We start from the raw sequence: 15,653 nt of genomic DNA, 5'->3' as shown, positions 1-15,653 counted from the left end.
GAAAACTGTGTAAAGAAGTCCAGTGAGAATGCCAAGATTAGCTGCTGGGAAGTCTGCCCGGAGCCCTAAACCCAGGGTGTACCATGTGGCAGTCCCTGGAGGGAAGCGCCTGTGTGTCCAGTCAGTCCAAGTCTCAGGAGTTGCAGGTTTTCTGGTGATGGAAATCATCTGGGGTTCACCTTTTATAGAAGCACTTTCTGTAGTCCTTCAGGGCCTTGGCCATGAGAGGAGCAGGTCTTTTAGCAGGGCCCTTTTTGGTGCCTCTTTCTCCAAGGAGAGGGCAGGAAGCCCTCTGGGCTGGAGGATGGGCAGGAGCCTCAGGAAGACTGTGGGCATTTGGGCAGAGGCAGCCCCAGTGGGTCCTGGCTGTCCTTGTTGGCTGGGGCTCTTGAGCTCGGTGATGAAGGAGACCATCATCGTCTGTCTGGGTTGAGGCCTCTTGGCTCCTGTGCTTTGGAGGCGGCCTATGACGGTTTGCAGCCTCTCCTCTTGGGACCCCTGAAGCTGCAGGGCTGTAGGGGCCACAGACTGGCTGTAGGATTCCTTGCACCTGCGGCCCTGGGGCCAGGACTTCTCTTCTGGCTGCCCAAGCCCAACTTTGTCCTTGCCAGCCTGGCAGTGAGCACCATCCCTGGTTCCAGTGCGCTTCTGCTGGGGTCCTGCTGCAGGCCTGCAACCTGAATAGACTCGGGTTCTGTGCTGCTTCCTGAGCTCCCACCCCCAAGCTGAGGCTTCATGATCTGCTGAGAGGAAAATGTCTCCTGGGCAAGATCCCATTCGAACCAGACTTGGCCACTGGAGGGAGTCTCTGGAATGGTGCTGGCAGCAATGGGACTCAGATCCATGGAGCTTCCAGACTCGTCTCGAGGCACCTTTGCAGGAGGACTCTGGGCCTCGGCTGGACACCGGGGTTCTCACCTCTGCCTCTTGCCCCGTGGATGCTCTGAAGAGGAAGGAGAGCAGCACTCCCCATTGAGGCAAGCCCAGGAGGAACCAGCTCCAGGGGCTTCCTCCTGCTCCCAGTTTCCTGGTGGCTGACACTTGCTGTGCCCACCAAACAAAAGCCCAGTGGGCTCCTGTGGCCCAGCCCCTGGCTTTCTGGACAGGGGCTTGGCCCCTTCCTGCTGCCAAGGCTCCTCCAGGCTCGCCCTGGACGTTCCTAGGTGCACCAGGTTCTGGACATCTTGCTGCAGCTCAGGGCTCCAGTTTTCTCCTGGATGCAGGCTTCGAATGTGAGGTGCCCTACGGTTGGACCTTTGGTGCGATTTTCGGCTCTGGCTTAGGCAAGAGCTGCTGCCTGGGCAGCAGCTGCAAAGCCCAAGGAAAACCTCTCTCCCATCTCCGCGGACTTCCTGGGATGCTTGCTCCTGGGGCTTCTCTTCTGGGGAGGTGCTCAGGCCCTCCGTTGTGAGGCCCTTCTCCAAGCCAAAGTCCTGCCGGGTCTGCTCAGGCTGGGGCCCATGCAGGAACCCAGTGGACCACTGGGCCACTAAGTCCTTTACAAAGGGCACGAGGAGTTGCTGTTTCTTCAAGGACTTGATGGTCTTTCTGAAGCCAATCTCTGCAAGGCAGTCACACAGAGAAGGAAGAGAAGACATTTTCTTCAGCGTTTTGTAGATCTTTCCTGGGTCGGTCTCCTGGCAAAGGCGATCCAGCAGCTTCTGCAGAACACCTGCCTCGGAGCTAGTCTCCATGACCACTCCCGAGGACAGGGCTGGATTCTCTAGGTTCGATCTGCACGCCAGACTCACCTTGTGACCTGCCTCTAGTCCGGTGTGTGCTCTCCTGAGCAGAGAGAGAACACCTACAGACAGAAGCTCACAGCTTAGAAGCCCTTGCCTCTGTCAGGCATCCCCTTTTATAACTGCCCCTGACAGGTGGGACCTCAGCCACGCCCAGTCTCAAGATGGCTGCCACACACAGGCATGGAAGCCAAGCCCAGTCGCCAAATCTCAAGATTTCCTGTAGGCCTCCAAACAAAGACCTGATGGAAAAAATTTACATATCTCTCTATCTATCAATCTATCTATCTATGTAAATGAAATCAATCAATCAAACAACCAAAAGCAAAACCACAACCAACACCAACACCAACACCAAAACCAACTAAGTAAACCAACAAACAAAACAAGATGGAATCTGTTCTCCTCATACATTTCCTCATACTGCAAAATGGCCACCCAGCCATGTGACCTCCACCCACTGAACCTCCTTAGGGCAAAGTCCTTTCCTTTGTAGGAAAACTTATTGGAGGCACCTGTTTGCTGAAAGCCTCTTGCTGCTTCTTCCCACAACCATGTAGCCAATGGAAGTCCACACAGGTGCATAGAACCAGGTGCACAGCCACACCTTTGCATTTCAGGGTTGTAGATGGAATTCTGTGTCTGTGTCTAGGGTTATCTGTACCTTGCCTTGAATTCATTCTCATTGGACCTTTGCCTGCTTCTCTGGCTCATGCCTGTCTCACTTTTTCTCACTATCAATGTTTTATCTCTCTTTTCTGTCTCTCCTATACACACTATGTGTGATTACCCAATACTCACTTTACAATTAGTGGGTATACTGCTGGTTTTCTCCTTGGCTTTTGCTGACACCAACATGTGACCTTGCTTGCATCCCTAGGACCCTCTAAAGCATACTTTAATTTTAAGTGCCAATCCATCTGAGCTCTTACCCTAATGAGAGACAATGTCTGGGAACTTTGGATCAGTTTTGTTCTCAATCCTATAGGCAAGTTACTTCTCTCTCTCTCTCTCTCTCTCTCTCTCTCTCTCTCTCTCTCTCTCTCTCTCTCTCTCTCTACCTCTCTGTACTCGTGTAACTTTCCTTTTCTTCATCACACACATACAAATAGTTGTACCACACACACACATGAACACACTCACAGACACATACCCATAAAAAATACACACACATGAGGGCATGCATGCACACACATATACATGTACACTCACCCCCACACACACAGGCACACACACACACAAACTGCCTTGATTCCTACTGGTTTGTGGGCACTGATATCAAGTCTACTGCCAGACTTCCACAAACATATTGATGTGCCTACTTCTCTTTGTGACTCTAGGTATCTCTTCTACCATGTACAATCCTACATGCATCTTTGCAAAACTGTCAGCAGGCAGGCTGTTAGTCTCTTTGTCCAACTGCTAAACTGTATCTAGGTCCATGGATATCAATCCTTCACAAGTAATGTAGAGACAAACCCACAAAGTTGATTGTGGGAGAGATATTGATTTATTTTTGAAGATGTTTTGAGAATTGACATGGGACAAAAGTTAAGGTGTGGAAAACTGTGTAAAGAAGTCCAATGAGAATGCCAAGAATAGCTGCTTGGAAGTCTGCCCGGAGCCCTAAACACAGGGTGTACCATGAGCCAGTCCCTGGAGGGAAGCGCCTGTGTGTCCAGTCAGTCCAAGTCTCAGGAGTTGCAGGTTTTCTGGTGATGGAAATCATCTGGGGTTCACCTTTTATAGAAGCACTTTCTGTAGTCCTTCAGGGCCTTGGCCATGAGAGGAGCAGGTCTTTTAGCAGGGCCCTTTTTGGTGCCTCTTTCTCCAAGGAGAAGGCAGGAAGCCCTCTGGGCTGGAGGATGGCCAGGAGCCTCAGGAAGACTGTGGGCATTTTGGGCAGAGGCAGCCCCAGTGGGTCCTGGCTGTCCTTGTTGGCTGGGGCTCTTGAGCTCGGTGATGAAGGAGACCATCATCGTCTGTCTGGGTTGAGGCCCCTTGGCTCCTGTGCTTTGGAGGCGGCCTATGACCGTTTGCAGCCTCTCCTCTTGGGACCCCTGAAGCTGCAGTGCTGTGGGGGCCTCAGGCTGGCTGTAGGATTCCTTGCACCTGCGGCCCTGGGGCCAGGACTTCTGTTCTGGCTGCCCAAGCCCAACTTTGTCCTTGCCAGCCTGGCAGTGAGCACCATCCCTGGTTCCAGTGAGCTTCTGCTGGGGTCCTGCTGCAGGCCTGCAACCTGAATAGACTCGGGTTCTGTGCTGCTTCCTGAGCTCCCACCCCCAAGCTGAGGCTTTATGATCCTGCAGAGAGGAAAATGTCTCCTGGGCAAGATCCCATTCGAACCAGACTTGGCCACTGGAGGGAGTCTCTGGAATGGTGCTGGCAGCAATGGGACTGAGATCCATGGAGCTTCCAGACTCCACTCGAGGCACCTTTGCAGGAGGACTCTGGGCCTCGGCTGGACACTGGGATTCCCACCTCTGCCTCTTGCCCTGTGGACACTCCGAAGAGGAAGGAGAGCAGCACTCCCCATTGAGGCAAGCCCAGGACGAACCAGCTCCAGGGGCTTCCTCCTGCTCCCAGTTGCCTGGTGGCTGGCACTTGTTGTGCCCACCAAACACAAGCCCAGTGGGCTCCTGTGGCCCAGCCCCTGGCTTTCTGGACAGGGGCTTGGCCCCTTCCTGCTGCCAAGGCTCCTCCAGGCTCGCCCTGGACGTTCCTAGGTGCACCAGGTTCTGGACATCTTGCTGCAGCTCAGGGCTAGAGTTTTCTCCTGGATGCGGGCTTCCAATGTGAGGTGCCCTACGGTTGGACCTTTGGTGCGATTTTCGGCTCTGGCTTAGGCAAGAGCTGCTGCCTGGGCAGCAGCTGCAAAGCCCAAGGAAAACCTCTCTCCCATCTCTGCGGACTTCCTGGGATGCTTGCTCCTGGGGCTTCTCTTCTGGGGAGGTGCTCCGGCCCTCCAATGTGAGGCCCTTCTCCAAGCCAAAGTCCTGCCGGGTCTGCTCAGGCTGGGGCCCATGCAGGAACCCAGTGGACCACTGGGCCACTAAGTCCTTTACAAAGGGCACGAGGAGTTGCTGTTTCTTCAAGGACTTGATGGTCTTTCTGAAGCCAATCTCTGCAAGGCAGTCACACAGAGAAGGAAGAGAAGACATTTTCTTCAGCGTTTTGTAGATTTTTCCTGGGTCGGTCTCCTGGCAAAGGCGATCCAGCAGCTTCTGCAGAACACCTGCCTCGGAGCTAGTCTCCATGACCACTCCCGAGGACAGGGCTGGATTCTCTAGGTTCGATCTGCACGCCAGACTCACCTTGTGACCTGCCTCTAGTCAGGTGTGTGCTCTCCTGAGCAGAGAGAGAACACCTACAGACAGAAGCTCACAGCTTAGAAGCCCTTGCCTCTGTCAGGCATGCCCTTTTATATCTGCCCCTGACAGGTGGGACCTCAGCCACGCCCATTCTCAAGATGGCTGACACACACAGGCATGGAAGCCACGCCCAGTCGCCAAATCTCAAGATTTCCTGTAGGCCTCCAAACAAAGACCTGATGGAAAAAATTTACATATCTCTCTATCTATCAATCTATCTATCTATGTAAATGAAATCAATCAATCAAACAACCAAAAGCAAAACCACAACCAACACCAACACCAACACCAAAACCAGCTAAGTAAACCAACAAACAAAACAGGATGGAATCTGTTCTCCTCATACATTTCCTCATACTGCAAAATGGCCACCCAGCCATGTGACCTCCACCCACTGAACCTCCTTAGGGCAAAGTCCTTTCCTTTGTAGGAAAACTTATTGGAGGCACCTGTTTGCTGAAAGCCTCTTGCTGCTTCTTCCCACAACCTTGTAGCCAATGGAAGTCCACACAGGTGCATAGAACCAGGTGCACAGCCACACCTTTGCATTTCAGGGCTTTAGATGGGATTCTGTGTCTCTGTGTCTAGGGTTATCTGTACCTTGCCTTGAATTCATTCTCATTGGACCTTTGCCTGCTTCTCTGGCTCATGCCTGTCTCACTTTTTCTCACTATCAATGTTTTATCTCTCTTTTCTGTCTCTCCTTTACACACTATGTGTGATTACCCAATACTCACTTTACAATTAGTGGGTATACTGCTGGTTTTCTCCTTGGCTTTTGCTGACACCAACATGTGACCTTGCTTGCATCCCTAGGACCCTCTAAAGCATACTTTAATTTTAAGTGCCAATCCATCTGAGCTCTTACCCTAATGAGAGACAATGTCTGGGAACTTTGGATCAGTTTTGTTCTCAATCCTATAGGCAAGTTATTTCTCTCTCTCTCTCTCTCTCTCTCTCTCTCTCTCTCTCTCTCTCTCTCTCTCTCTCTCTCTCTGCTTCTCTGTACTCATGTAACTTTCCTTTTCTTCATCACACATATACAAATAGTTGTACCACACACACACATGAACACACTCACAGACACATACCCATAAAAAATACACACACATGAGGGCATGCATGCACACACATATACATTTACACTCCCCCCCCCACACACACACACAGGCACACACACACACACAAACTGCCTTGATTCCTACTGGTTTGTGGGCACTGATATCAAGTCTACTGCCAGACTTCCACAAACATATTGATGTGCCTACCTCTCTTTGTGACTCTAGGTATCTCTTCTACCATCTACGATCCTACATGCGTCTTTGCAAAACTGTCAGCAGGCAGACTGTTAGTCTCTTTGTCCAACTGCTAAACTGTATCTAGGTCCATGGGTATCAATCCTTCACAAGTAATGTAGAGACAAACCCACAAAGTTGATTGTGGGAGAGATATTAATTTATTTTTGAAGATGTTTTGAGAATTGACATGGGACAAAAGTTAAGGTGTGGAAAACTGTGTAAAGAAGTCCAGTGAGAATGCCAAGATTAGCTGCTGGGAAGTCTGCCCGGAGCCCTAAACCCAGGGTGTACCATGTGGCAGTCCCTGGAGGGAAGCGCCTGTGTGTCCAGTCAGTCCAATCTCAGGAGTTGCAGGTTTTCTGGTGATGGAAATCATCTGGGGTTCACCTTTTATAGAAGCACTTTCTGTAGTCCTTCAGGGCCTTGGCCATGAGAGGAGCAGGTCTTTTAGCAGGGCCCTTTTTGGTGCCTCTTTCTCCAAGGAGAAGGCAGGAAGCCCTCTGGGCTGGAGGATGGGCAGGAGCCTCAGGAAGACTGTGGGCATTTTGGGCAGAGGCAGCCCCAGTGGGTCCTGGCTGTCCTTGTTGGCTGGGGCTCTTGAGCTCGGTGATGAAGGAGACCATCATCGTCTGTCTGGGTTGAGGCCTCTTGGCTCTTTTGCTTTGGAGACGGCCTATGACGGTTTGCAGCCTCTCCTCTTGGGACCCCTGAAGCTGCAGGGCTGTGGGGGCCTCAGGCTGGCTGTAGGATTCCTTGCACCTGCGGCCCTGGGGCCAGGACTTCTCTTCTGGCTGCCCAAGCCCAACTTTGTCCTTGCCAGCCTGGCAGTGAGCACCATCCCTGGTTCCAGTGCGCTTCTGCTGGGGTCCTGCTGCAGGCCTGCAACCTGAATAGACTCAGGTTCTGTGCTGCTTCCTGAGCTCCCACCCCCAAGCTGAGGCTTCATGATCCTGCTGAGAGGAAAATGTCTCCTGGGCAAGATCCCATTTGAACCAGACTTGGCCACTGGAGGGAGTCTCTGGAATGGTGCTGGCAGCAATGGGACTCAGATCCATGGAGCTTCCAGACTCCTCTCGAGGCACCTTTGCAGGAGGACTCTGGGCCTCGGCTGGACACCGGGATTCCCACCTCTGCCTCTTGCCCCGTGGACACTCCGAAGAGGAAGGAGAGCAGCACTCCCCATTGAGGCAAGCCCAGGACGAACCAGCTCCAGGGGCTTCCTCCTGCTCCCAGTTGCCTGGTGGCTGACACTTGCTGTGCCCACCAAACACAAGACCAGTGGGCTCCTGTGGCCCAGCCCCTGGCTTTCTGGACAGGGGCTTGGCCCCTTCCTGCTGCCAAGGCTCCTCCAGGCTCGCCCTGGACTTTCCTAGGTGCACCAGGTTCTGGACATCTTGCTGCAGCTCAGGGCTCCAGTTTTCTCCTAGATGCGGGCTTCGAATGTGAGGTGCCCTACGGTTGGACCTTTGGTGCGATTTTCGGCTCTGGCTTAGGCAAGAGCTGCTGCCTGGGCAGCAGCTGCAAAGCCCAAGGAAAACCTCTCTCCCATCTCTGCGGACTTCCTGGGATGCTTGCTCCTGGGGCTTCTCTTCTGGGGAGGTGCTCCGGCCCTCCGTTGTGAGGCCCTTCTCCAAGCCAAATTCCTGCCGGGTCTGCTCAGGCTGGGGTCCATGCAGGAACACAGTGGACCACTGGGCCACTAAGTCCTTTACAAAGGGCACGAGGAGTTGCTGTTTCTTCAAGGACTTGATGGTCTTTCTGAAGCCAATCTCTGCAAGGCAGTCACACAGAGAAGGAAGAGAAGACATTTTCTTCAGCGTTTTGTAGATCTTTCCTGGGTCGGTCTCCTGGCAAAGGCGATCCAGCAGCTTCTGCAGAACACCTGCCTCGGAGCTAGTCTCCATGACCACTCCCGAGGACAGGGCTGGATTCTCTAGGTTCGATCTGCACGCCAGACTCACCTTGTGACCTGCCTCTAGTCGGGTGTGTGCTCTCCTGAGCAGAGAGCAAACACCTACAGACAGAAGCTCACAGCTTAGAAGCCCTTGCCTCTGTCAGGCATGCCCTTTTATAACTGCCCCTGACAGGTGGGACCTCAGCCACGCCCAGTCTCAAGATGGCTGCCACACACAGGCATGGAAGCCACGCCCAGTCACCAAATCTCAAGATTTCCTGTAGGCCTCCAAACAAAGACCTGATGGAAAAAATTTACATATCTCTCTATCTATCAATCTATCTATCTATGTAAATGAAATCAATCAATCAAACAACCAAAAGCAAAACCACAACCAACACCAACACCAACACCAAAACCAACTAAGTAAACCAACAAACAAAACAGGATGGAATCTGTTCTCCTCATACATTTCCTCATACTGCAAAATGGCCACCCAGCCATGTGACCTCCACCCACTGAACCTCCTTAGGGCAAAGTCCTTTCCTTTGTAGGAAAACTTATTGGAGGCACCTGTTTGCTGAAAGCCTCTTGCTGCTTCTTCCCACAACCTTGTAGCCAATGGAAGTCCACACAGGTGCATAGAACCAGGTGCACAGCCACACCTTTGCATTTCAGGGTTGTAGAAGGGATTCTGTGTCTCTGTGTCTAGGGTTATCTGTACCTTGCCTTGAATTCATTCTCATTGGACCTTTGCCTGCTTCTCTGGCTCATGCCTGTCTCACTTTTTCTCACTATCAATGTTTTATCTCTCTTTTCTGTCTCTCCTTTACACACTATGTGTGATTACCCAATACTCACTTTACAATTAGTGGGTATACTGCTGGTTTTCTCCTTGGCTTTTGCTGACACCAACATGTGACCTTGCTTGCATCCCTAGGACCCTCTAAAGCATACTTTAATTTTAAGTGCCAATCCATCTGAGCTCTTACCCTAATGAGAGACAATGTCTGGGAACTTTGGATCAGTTTTGTTCTCAATCCTATAGGCAAGTTATTTCTCTCTCTCTCTCTCTCTCTCTCTCTCTCTCTCTCTCTCTCTCTCTCTCTCTCTCTCTGCCTCTCTGTACTCGTGTAACTTTCCTTTTCTTCATCACACATATACAAATAGTTGTACCACACACACACATGAACACACTCACAGACTCATACCCATAAAAAATACACACACATGAGGGCATGCATGCACACACATATACATGTACACTCCCCCCCCACACACACACACACAGGCACACACACACACACAAACTGCCTTGATTCCTACTGGTTTGTGGGCACTGATATCAAGTCTACTGCCAGACTTCCACAAACATATTGATGTGCCTACCTCTCTTTGTGACTCTAGGTATCTCTTCTACCATCTACGATCCTACATGCGTCTTTGCAAAACTGTCAGCAGGCAGACTGTTAGTCTCTTTGTCCAACTGCTAAACTGTATCTAGGTCCATGGGTATCAATCCTTCACAAGTAATGTAGAGACAAACCCACAAAGTTGATTGTGGGAGAGATATTGATTTATTTTTGAAGATGTTTTGAGAATTGACATGGGACAAAAGTTAAGGTGTGGAAAACTGTGTAAAGAAGTCCAGTGAGAATGCCAAGATTAGCTGCTGGGAAGTCTGCCCGGAGCCCTAAACCCAGGGTGTACCATGTGGCAGTCCCTGGAGGGAAGCGCCTGTGTGTCCAGTCAGTCCAATCTCAGGAGTTGCAGGTTTTCTGGTGATGGAAATCATCTGGGGTTCACCTTTTATAGAAGCACTTTCTGTAGTCCTTCAGGGCCTTGGCCATGAGAGGAGCAGGTCTTTTAGCAGGGCCCTTTTTGGTGCCTCTTTCTCCAAGGAGAAGGCAGGAAGCCCTCTGGGCTGGAGGATGGGCAGGAGCCTCAGGAAGACTGTGGGCATTTTGGGCAGAGGCAGCCCCAGTGGGTCCTGGCTGTCCTTGTTGGCTGGGGCTCTTGAGCTCGGTGATGAAGGAGACCATCATCGTCTGTCTGGGTTGAGGCCTCTTGGCTCTTTTCTTTGGAGGCGGCCTATGACGGTTTGCAGCCTCTCCTCTTGGGACCCCTGAAGCTGCAGGGCTGTGGGGGCCTCAGGCTGGCTGTAGGATTCCTTGCACCTGCGGCCCTGGGGCCAGGACTTCTCTTCTGGCTGCCCAAGCCCAACTTTATCCTTGCCAGCCTGGCAGTGAGCACCATCCCTGGTTCCAGTGCGCTTCTGCTGGGGTCCTGCTGCAGGCCTGCAACCTGAATAGACTCGGGTTCTGTGCTGCTTCCTGAGCTCCCACCCCCAAGCTGAGGCTTCATGATCCTGCTGAGAGGAAAATGTCTCCTGGGCAAGATCCCATTCGAACCAGACTTGGCCACTGGAGGGAGTCTCTGGAATGGTGCTGGCAGCAATGGGACTCAGATCCATGGAGCTTCCAGACTCGTCTCGAGGCACCTTTGCAGGAGGACTCTGGGCCTCGGCTGGACACCGGGATTCCCACCTCTGCCTCTTGCCCCGTGGACACTCCGAAGAGGAAGGAGAGCAGCACTCCCCATTGAGGCAAGCCCAGGACGAACCAGCTCCAGGGGCTTCCTCCTGCTCCCAGTTGCCTGGTGGCTGGCACTTGCTGTGCCCACCAAACACAAGCCCAGTGGGCTCCTGTGGCCCAGCCCCTGGCTTTCTGGACAGGGGCTTGGCCCCTTCCTGCTGCCAAGGCTCCTCCAGGCTCGCCCTGGACGTTCCTAGGTGCACCAGGTTCTGGACATCTTGCTGCAGCTCAGGGCTCCAGTTTTCTCCTGGATGCGGGCTTCGAATGTGAGGTGCCCTACGGTTGGACCTTTGGTGCGATTTTCGGCTCTGGCTTAGGCAAGAGCTGCTGCCTGGGCAGCAGCTGCAAAGTCCAAGGAAAACCTCTCTCCCATCTCTGCGGACTTCCTGGGATGCTTGCTCCTGGGGCTTCTCTTCTGGGGAGGTGCTCCGGCCCTCCGTTGTGAGGCCCTTCTCCAAGCCAAAGTCCTGCCGGGTCTGCTCAGGCTGGGGCCCATGCAGGAACCCAGTGGACCACTGGGCCACTAAGTCCTTTACAAAGGGCACGAGGAGTTGCTGTTTCTTCAAGGACTTGATGGTCTTTCTGAAGCCAATCTCTGCAAGGCAGTCACACAGAGAAGGAAGAGAAGACATTTTCTTCAGCGTTTTGTAGATCTTTCCTGGGTCGGTCTCCTGGCAAAGGCGATCCAGCAGCTTCTGCAGAACACCTGCCTCGGAGCTAGTCTCCATGACCACTCCCGAGGACAGGGCTGGATTCTCTAGGTTCGATCTGCATGCCAGACTCACCTTGTGACCTGCCTCTAGTCGGGTGTGTGCTCTCCTGAGCAGAGAGAGAACACCTACAGACAGAAGCTCACAGCTTAGAAGCCCTTGCCTCTGTCAGGCATGCCCTTTTATAACTGCCCCTGACAGGTGGGACCTCAGCCACGCCCAGTCTCAAGATGGCTGCCACACACAGGCATGGAAGCCACGCCCAGTCGCCAAATCTCAAGATTTCCTGTAGGCCTCCAAACAAAGACCTGATGGAAAAAATTTACATATCTCTCTATCTATCAATCTATCTATCTATGTAAATGAAATCAATCAATCAAACAACCAAAAGCAAAACCACAACCAACACCAACACCAACACCAAAACCAACTAAGTAAACCAACAAACAAAACAGGATGGAATCTGTTCTCCTCATACATTTCCTCATACTGCAAAATGGCCACCCAGCCATGTGACCTCCACCCACTGAACCTCCTTAGGGCAAAGTCCTTTCCTTTGTAGGAAAACTTATTGGAGGCACCTGTTTGCTGAAAGCCTCTTGCTGCTTCTTCCCACAACCTTGTAGCCAATGGAAGTCCACACAGGTGCATAGAACCAGGTGCACAGCCACACCTTTGCATTTCAGGGTTGTAGAAGGGATTCTGTGTCTCTCTGTCTAGGGTTATCTGTACCTTGCCTTGAATTCATTCTCATTGGACCTTTGCCTGCTTCTCTGGCTCATGCCTGTCTCACTTTTTCTCACTATCAATGTTTTATCTCTCTTTTCTGTCTCTCCTTTACACACTATGTGTGATTACCCAATACTCACTTTACAATTAGTGGGTATACTGCTGGTTTTCTCCTTGGCTTTTGCTGACACCAACATGTGACCTTGCTTGCATCCCTAGGACCCTCTAAAGCATACTTTAATTTTAAGTGCCAATCCATCTGAGCTCTTACCCTAATGAGAGACAATGTCTGGGAACTTTGGATCAGTTTTGTTCTCAATCCTATAGGCAAGTTATTTCTCTCTCTCTCTCTCTCTCTCTCTCTCTCTCTCTCTCTCTCTCTCTGCCTCTCTGTACTCGTGTAACTTTCCTTTTCTTCATCACACACATACAAATAGTTGTACCACACACACACATGAACACACTCACAGACACATACCCATAAAAAATACACACACATGAGGGCATGCATGCACACACATATACATGTACACTCCCCCCCCCCACACACACACAGGCACAAACACACACAAACCGCCTTGATTCCTACTGGTTTGTGGGCACTGATATCAAGTCTACTGCCAGACTTCCACAAACATATTGATGTGCCTACTTCTCTTTGTGACTCTAGGTATCTCTTCTACCATCTACAATCCTACATGCATCTGGGCAAAACCGTCAGCAGGCAGGCTGTTAGTCTCTTTGTCCAACTGCTAAACTGTATCTAGGTCCATGGATATCAATCCTTCACAAGTAATGTAGAGACAAACCCACAAAGTTGATTGGGGGAGAGATATTGATTTATTTTTGAAGATGTTTTGAGAATTGACATGGGACAAAAGTTAAGGTGTGGAAAACTGTGTAAAGAAGTCCAGTGAGAATGCCAAGAATAGCTGCTGGGAAGTCTGCCCGGAGCCCTAAACCAAGGGTGTACCATGAGGCAGTCCCTGGAGGGAAGCGCCTCTGTGTCCAGTAAGTCTAAGTCTCAGGAGTTGCAGGTTTTCTGGTGATGGAAATCATCTGGGGTTCACCTTTTATAGAAGCATTTTCTGTAGTCCTTCAGGGCCTTGGCCATGAGAGGAGCAGGTCTTTTAGCAGGGCCCTTTTTGGTGCCTCTTTCTCCAAGGAGAAGGCAGGAAGCCCTCTGGGCTGGAGGATGGGCAGGAGCCTCAGGAAGACTGTGGGCATTTTGGGCAGAGGCAGCCCCAGTGGGTCCTGGCTGTCCTTGTTGGCTGGGGCTCTTGAGCTCGGTGATGAAGGAGACCATCATCGTCTGTCTGGGTTGAGGCCCCTTGGCTCCTGTGCTTTGGAGGCGGCCTATGACGGTTTGCAGCCTCTCCTCTTGGGACCCCTGAAGCTGCAGGGCTGTGGGGGCCTCAGGCTGGCTGTAGGATTCCCTGCACCTGCGGCCCTGGGGCCAGGACTTCTCTTCTGGCTGCCCAAGCCCAACTTTGTCCTTGCCAGCCTGGCAGTGAGCACCATCCCTGGTTCCAGTGCGCTTCTGCTGGGGTCCTGCTGCAGGCCTGCAACCTGAATAGACTCGGGTTCTGTGCTGCTTCCTGAGCTCCCACCCACAAGCTGAGGCTTCATGATCCTGCAGAGAGGAAAATGTCTCCTGGGCAAGATCCCATTCGAACCAGATTTGGCCACTGGAGGGAGTCTCTGGAATGGTGCTGGCAGCAATGGGACTGAGATCCATGGAGCTTCCAGACTCCTCTCGAGGCACCTTTGCAGGAGGACTCTGGGCCTCGGCTGGACACTGGGATTCCCACCTCTGCCTCTTGCCCCGTGGACACTCCGAAGAGGAAGGAAAGCAGCACTCCCCATTGAGGCAAGCCCAGGACGAACCAGCTCCAGGGGCTTCCTCCTGCTCCCAGTTGCCTGGTGGCTGGCACTTGCTGTGCCCACCAAACACAAGCCCAGTGGGCTCCTGTGGCCCAGCCCCTGGCTTTCTGGACAGGGGCTTGGCCCCTTCCTGCTGCCAAGGCTCCTCCAGGCTCGCCCTGGACGTTCCTAGGTGCACCAGGTTCTGGACATCTTGCTGCAGCTCAGGGCTCCAGTTTTCTCCTGGATGCGGGCTTCGAATGTGAGGTGCCCTACGGTTGGACCTTTGGTGCGATTTTCGGCTCTGGCTTAGGCAAGAGCTGCTGCCTGGGCAGCAGCTGCAAAGCCCAAGGAAAACCTCTCTCCCATCTCTGCGGACTTCCTGGGATGCTTGCTCCTGGGGCTTCTCTTCTGGGGAGGTGCTCCGGCCCTCCGATGTGAGGCCCTTCTCCAAGCCAAAGTCCTGCCGGGTCTGCTCAGGCTGGGGCCCATGCAGGAACCCTGTGGACCACTGGGCCACTAAGTCCTTTACAAAGGGCACGAGGAGTTGCTGTTTCTTCAAGGACTTGATGGTCTTTCTGAAGCCAATCTCTGCAAGGCAGTCACACAGAGAAGGAAGAGAAGACATTTTCTTCAGCGTTTTGTAGATCTTTCCTGGGTCGGTCTCCTGGCAAAGGCGATCCAGCAGCTTCTGCAGAACACCTGCCTCGGAGCTAGTCTCCATGACCACTCCCGAGGACAGGGCTGGATTCTCTAGGTTCGATCTGCACGCCAGACTCACCTTGTGACCTGCCTCTAGTCGGGTGTGTGCTCTCCTGAGCAGAGAGCGAACACCTACAGACAGAAGCTCACAGCTTAGAAGCCCTTGCCTCTGTCAGGCATGCCCTTTTATAACTGCCCCTGACAGGTGGGACCTCAGCCACGCCCAGTCTCAAGATGGCTGCCACACACAGGCATGGAAGCCACGCCCAGTCACCAAATCTCAAGATTTCCTGTAGGCCTCCAAACAAAGACCTGATGGAAAAAATTTACATATCTCTCTATCTATCAATCTATCTATCTATGTAAATGAAATCAATCAATCAAACAACCAAAAGCAAAACCACAACCAACACCAACACCAACACCAAAACCAACTAAGTAAACCAACAAACAAAACAGGATGGAATCTGTTCTCCTCATACATTTCCTCATACTGCAAAATGGCCACCCAGCCATGTGACCTCCACCCACTGAACCTCCTTAGGGCAAAGTCCTTTCCTTTGTAGGAAAACTTATTGGAGGCACCTGTTTGCTGAAAGCCTCTTGCTGCTTCTTCCCACAACCTTGTAGCCAATGGAAGTCCACACAGGTGCATAGAACCAGGTGCACAGCCACACCTTTGCATTTCAGGGTTGTAGAAGGGATTCTGTGTCTCTGTGTCTAGGGTTATCTGTACCTTGCCTTGAATTC

At 52.1% G+C, this 15,653-nt stretch overlaps 2 pseudogenes; both read right to left on the bottom strand.

Moving 5' to 3' along the window:
* Positions 1–6,251: 6,251 nt before the first annotated feature.
* Gm51590 lies at positions 6,252–8,559 on the bottom strand (annotated as a pseudogene).
* A 1,014-nt stretch (positions 8,560–9,573) lies between these two features.
* Positions 9,574–12,012, bottom strand: Gm46063 (annotated as a pseudogene).
* Between the last annotated feature and the right edge of the window lie 3,641 nt (positions 12,013–15,653).

This window comes from Mus musculus, chromosome 8 (genome assembly GCF_000001635.26).
Source record: "Mus musculus strain C57BL/6J chromosome 8, GRCm38.p6 C57BL/6J".
NCBI lineage: Eukaryota > Metazoa > Chordata > Mammalia > Rodentia > Muridae > Mus > Mus musculus.
The sequence above is the reverse complement of the archived record's forward strand: the minus strand, read 5'-3'. Positions and strand labels throughout refer to the sequence as shown.